The sequence below is a fragment of the Tupaia chinensis genome, unplaced genomic scaffold (genome assembly GCF_000334495.1).
Source record: "Tupaia chinensis unplaced genomic scaffold, TupChi_1.0 Scaffold000582_1, whole genome shotgun sequence".
NCBI classification, from domain to species: domain Eukaryota; kingdom Metazoa; phylum Chordata; class Mammalia; order Scandentia; family Tupaiidae; genus Tupaia; species Tupaia belangeri.
The window spans coordinates 487,513-493,512 of record NW_006160098.1 but is presented as its reverse complement, the minus strand read 5'-3'; the positions used below and the strand labels follow the sequence as shown (position 1 = coordinate 493,512).

Here is a 6,000-nt window from a genome sequence, read left to right as displayed (position 1 = left end):
GAGCACGCTGTGAGGACGGGGCTTCTGGGCGGCTCTCTGGGTGCATTTCCAGGCTGCAAAGAGCTCGGCTCTGGTTTCTGCCCCCTTGGATTTCGGTCCCGCGTGTGGGCGTCTAAAAGGAAACCAGAAGCCGGTAAGTGATACAAAAACCTCCTCTTACTTCTGGGATTTGACCCAGCAGGGGGACAATCCGGACCGACCTGGAGAGCTGCCTTGTCGTGAGTTCCAGGAACCGAGTCATTTTCTCAGTGGAGAGAATGACTTCGTCCCGGTCTCCGTGCTCGCCCGCGCCCTGCTCGTTACCCAGTGTCAGACGACAGGCCTGTGGATTAACTTTAATGACAACCGTTCGGCCTCCACCTGCCTGAACCCAGCACCATACACCCGCTCCCGCTGGCAGCGAGTTTACCAGACTGAGCTTTCTCGTTGACGTTGGGAGACAGTTCTCTGGGGAGAGTTGGTGCCCATGCTCTTAGTACACAGTAAGTTTTGATTTCTTTCTGCCTTGTTTTCTTAAACACTTCTCCCACTTCCCTTATGGCGATCTGGACTTAATGATATTTGGATCTGGGAGAAGAAGGCTTCATGAAGTTCTGCTGTGAACTATAGCCTTGGATAGTTAGAGGAAAATACCAGAGAATGATCCTCCAGTTGGGGTGAATAATGACATCTCAGGCTGTGACAAGTTCGTAGGGTGATAGGCACATTTTTTGCAAGCTTGTCCTTGAAGTGGGCTGCTCATTGGAATATGTATCTTTCCGGTTTAAAAAAAAAAAAGGTGTATTGAAAATAAGCTATTTTTACAAGTCCATTTAATCGGATGTCATTGTCATCCCCAATAATAGTTTTGTACTTACAAGCTCTGTATTGATTTCCTCTTGCACTTAAAGCACTCTGCACCCACAGGTGTTTATGGATCATTGCCCAAAAGTTATTGGAAGATGAAGTTATGGGTATTTTAAAAAGGAAGCTAACTTTAAAAAAAAAAAAAAAAGAAAAGAAAATGAAAACAAAAAACAAAACTCTCTCTAAACTCAGGATTATGACTTTCATACACTTAGGAGAGGAAATACCGAGGGAGAATTGTCTTGGCATTCCCCTGTTTAACCATGTTTAAAAAATAAAAAAAAAAAAAGTAGGTCATAGAACTAGGGCTAAAGCCTAAGGTGGAAATATCTCCCTGGCTCCATTCCAAACCTGTTTTTAACACACAGAAATTAAAGGTGGATCCTAACACCAAGAGGGTTTATATAGATGTAATTTTTAGGACCCAAAGATTTAGTTAAATTAAAATGTGCCTAGAGGGTAAGTCAAATGGCTTATTAAAACTTATTTACGAGGGTGTGCATGTGTTTGTATTTTTCTCCTTCCTTTGTAAGCCTGTCAGATTTTTATGGGATGTCTGTAAAAGGAGAAGCCGATGACACGTTTAAAAACAAATTCTCATTTTTCTCATAGCCTTACAAGTTTGTCTCGGGGTGAGGGTCATAGGTACTCAGTTAAGATTTTCAGATACCCTTTTGAATCATTGCAGTGAAGTTTACAATTCAGGGTATGCTGAATTGCAGTTTTTCGTAGGAACTTTAATATTAGCACACTGAAAAACTGTAAAGTTTTAAAAACTTCTTGTAGTCTGGGTTAGAGAATTCATCCTGTCCAGAAATACATCTTTTGTTTTGTTTTACTTCTTTCCATCCTACTTCCTTGTGATGCTGGGAACCTTTGGTGAAAGTGACTTTAAAAATGCTAAGTAGAAATAATGATTATTACTTCACTAGCTTTTGAACATGCCTTTTCACCTTCCTCCCACTATTCATGGACTCATGTATTGGCTTCGGTCCTTGTACATCCTTAGCTGTAGGGATTTTTGGAATTCTCTATGAAATACTAAGCAGGTGGAGAACGTCTCAATCATGCTGTAAATTTATCTTAATTGTGATGGTGGATCCAAGAGTAGAGGCCGTGTCAGACCGTCTTAATCTTTTCTGAAAAGTCCTGGGCCTTGAACCTTACCATTTTCATTATTCTGTAAGCATTGGTCGGCTCAAATACAGAATTACCATTTCGCTTGCTTCTTTCTTTCCTTAATTAAAAATATTCTCTTCACGTGATCCCGCCTCATTAGAAATTTGACTTAAGTTTTGTTGGTTTTGACTTGGGATAAGCCTACTTCTTTAACCGTGCTATGAAGGGAACAAAGGAGCCCTAATTTGGGTTGGAGTAGTCATTTTGTTGGGCAGCTCTGGGGATAAAAACTACTCATGAGGAAGTGGAGAAAATGATTTTTCCTATGCATTTGTGTGAAGGTGGGTAGAAGGGGATGCTCAGGGCAGGAGAGCTGAGAAAATGGGTTATTTACCCTGATGGGCCTCACTCAAACAAGACACTTAGGAAGACTGTTGGTTATGGCTTTAGGAAGAGGAGAGAATGGTTGGCCTATCTGGGAAGAGTAGTAGAGTACCTTCATGATGATTATCAGGTGACTTGGGCTCTTGGGTGCTGCTGGTGAGAAGGTCTCCTTAATTCTTTCATGGCATCTTGAAGAGTGTAGAATTCTTGGCTTACTGTTTCAGGCCCTCCACAACCCACTCCAGCCTCCCATTCTGGCTTCATGTGCCATTACTAGTGGAGTCCTCCATCCATCTCAGCTTGTCTGCCTCTTTGCTGTTACCTGAAACCCTCTTCTCCCTCTCCCCACATCAAGGCATTCTTTCTACTTCAGACATGGCCTTCTCCACTGGCTACATTTTTCCCCTACGCATCTTAACACCATCTCCCTAGCTCTTTCACCGATGACTCTATCCACGAATCTCTGAATTGCTGCAGTGTGTCACTGAATTCATGGAGCCGATTTGAGTTTTATAGAGTCCCTGAGCAATTATGAAGGTTGGCGGTGCCACTTCTCTTTGTAATCCAAAATACAACACAGTGTGAAAATCAACTTCGTGAAATCTGATTTGTCTTATCATTGTGTGTTAAGTGCTGTTTGGGATGCATCCGACTCTTACAGAATTTTTTGTTTGTTTGTTACTGGCACTGAGTAGTTAAGAACTGATCATATACATTGTCCTTTTCCTTTGCTTATAGTCAAACCTAATCTCTAATCTGTCCCTTTAGATTTTAAACCCTGGGAGAGAAGACATTGTATCTTCACTTTCTTTGTACCCTTAGCACTGCTCCCCAATGAGATAATAGACACTGTTATCTTGAACTGCAAATATTTCCCACTATTATCCTGGCGAGAGTCGTGTTCCCTAAATATTTATCAAAAGTGAATACATGTAAACAAGGGGGCCAGTCAGTTAGGGACGTTTGCTGAGATCCCCTCTTTTTAGTAGATGAAGAGATTTTGACAGTTACTAAACCAATAGGAATCAGCCCTCAAATTCAGTTGGAAAAGAGGTCAGCGTGCTATTTATAAATGCAAAGAGAGGAAATGTTCACAGTGGGCTATTTTGAAACATCTGGTTGTTAGTCTAAAAATGTGACTCAAATTCAGAGAAATAGTGGAGTGTACATTTGTACTAAAATTGTGAAATTAGAATATAATGTATGTTTAAAAAAGTACACAGAATTGAACATTTAAACAGCTTTTTATGGAAGTATAAAACCAGGCTAATTTTGACCCATGTAAACTAAACATTAAAGCTACAGCCAGTTGTCCCATGAATTGGAGCAGAATCCTAAAGTGCATGTGGCCACGGTCAGGTCCCGAGTTCTAAGGCATCAGATTTGCCTTCAGCTGTCAGGATACAGATGTAGCTAGACTGTCGCTGGGTGGGAGAGGGCTGGCACCAGGGTGAAACATTTATTCAGTGTTAGGAGCAACGCGTGGGTATCTCCAGAGTGAGGTAGGGTTGTCTTACAGTCCTGTTCATAATTCCCACTTCTGCTCTTACAGAAATTCTGGAAGATACCCCCAAATTTTGGCTCTACTTTAAATACTTTCTATAGAATTGACAACTAGGCTCAAACCTTAGCTAATTAACTTCATGGTTAAAGAAGTAGGCTTATCCCAAGTCAAAACTAACAAAACTTAGGTCAGATTTCTAGTTAGACAGGAACGCGTGAAGAGAATATTTTAATTCAGAAAGAAGCAAGCAAAATGATAATTCTGTAGTTGAGCTGACCAATGCTTACAGAAAAATGAAAATGGTAAACTATAAGGCCCAGGACTTTTCAGAAAAGATTAAGATGGACTGTCATGGCCTCCCATTGGTATTGTCAATGATACCAATAACATATCACTTTAAGTATGGGAATGAGCTCTCCTGGCCTGAACTAAATGTGGAAATGGATATTAAGTTCTTGTGAGTTGTCAGAAAAGTCGTGATGTATTTTTTTTTAATTATTTTTATCTAACTTTATTTTAATTTTGAACAGAAAGGGACAGAAACAGCACAAAACTGAGAAAGCAAACCGCTAGGCCTGGCACTAGAACCGTGGTCAGCCATGTGGGAGTCCAGTGCCCTTAACCACTAAGCCACTTACCAGTCCCCTTGAGGTATTAGTAGTATTATTTTTTTAATGTAAAAATGTGTCATGACTCTTCTGACACCCACATAGATGTGTTTTTCAGATTGCACAGTCAATAAGATGATTAAAACATAGCTTAGAATAAGCCTTTCTCCTTGATCCTAGCCACGAGATGATTTTTTTTCCTAGAGTTGGCTATTTTCAGCTCAAACCTTAGTTATTCTCCATCTCCCAGACACTAATGAAATGCTTATTGCTTGCCAGGCACTGTTTTAAGATCTTTATGCATATTTACCCATTGCATCCTCCAAACAGCCCGATGAGGTAGGCACTGTTGTCATGTTGCCTACAGATGACAACAGTGAGACTCAGGAGAAAGAAAGGAATTTTCCTAAGGCTGCCCAGGTAAGCATATGACAGAGCTGGGGTCTCTGGTATCCAGCATGCTGTGTCCCAGGTCTATAGTCTTCAGGTAGAATCATCATCCCTGCTACTCTAACCACATCTGTAGTTTACTAAGTTAATAAGAACTATGCTTACTGCTGTGTTCGATGCTTGGTGGCTTTATTAGAAGAATAATTTATAGTGCTAATTTGAACTAATGTAATATGACTATGTACACAGGGGAAGACAGCCCAAACCAAGAGCAGTATCATGTACGGGAGATGAATTCATAGTAATAACCAACATTTGTTGCTCACTTAAACTCATGCGTAATTGATCAGCGATTAAGGAGGAATGGGAAGCCAAGCATACCTCAGGGATATGGTGGTACTGCTTGGAAGATTTGAAATGGCCTTCCAGGAGGGGAAAAAAGGTCCAGTTATGCATAGAGAGTTGAGTTTGAATAAAAACTGAGAGGCTGGCCCAGATCTTGAAGTCAGTCTCCCTATCTCCTTTGTAATGTGGTCAAAAACACACATTTCTTGAAATGGACCATCTTAGGTATTTTTTTTTTCTTTTTTTGGAGAGGATTTTTTTTTTTTTTGCTATAGGGCATGTGCACTCGCCAGACAGAGATAGAGAGACAGAAAGTGACAAATCACCCCCCAGGGGGGATGGCCACACCGCAATCCCTTCTCCTCCATTCTCCTCTCAGGATCTTGGGCACGCATGCACACGCGCCCGGTGAGTTTTAAGCCACTGGGTCCAGGACGTGAACTGCAGTTGACTACATGGGAGCCCAGCAACATAGCCATTATGCTAACCACTGGTCCCCATCTTAGTTATTTGTAAGTGTATTCTTCAGTAGCGGTGTAAAGCATATACATAGCTAGAGATCAGCTCTATAGAACTTCTTTCATCTATTAGAAGCAAACCCCAACTCTCACTGAGCAGCCTCCCACCTCTCTGCTCTTCTTTAGAGATCACCATTCTGCTATTTCTATGAATTTGGCTACCGTAGATCTATCAGAGGGCTTGTACATTATTTTCCTTTGGATGACAGGCTCATTTTACTTAGTGAGGTGTTCAGGTCTCAGATGTCTGTCTTTTTGAAGGCTTCTGGGTGTATTCCATTGTGTG

At 41.2% G+C, this 6,000-nt stretch overlaps 1 protein-coding gene across 1 annotated transcript in view; it reads left to right on the top strand.

Annotated features, from left to right (window-relative positions):
- Positions 1-6: 6 nt before the first annotated feature.
- ARAP2 (ArfGAP with RhoGAP domain, ankyrin repeat and PH domain 2) overlaps positions 7-6,000 on the top strand; it is a 188,304-nt gene continuing 182,310 nt past the window's right edge. The window contains exon 1 of the mRNA XM_006158365.3: positions 7-482. The gene's annotated coding sequence lies outside the window, so the exon portion shown is untranslated. The remainder of the gene's footprint in view (positions 483-6,000) is intronic.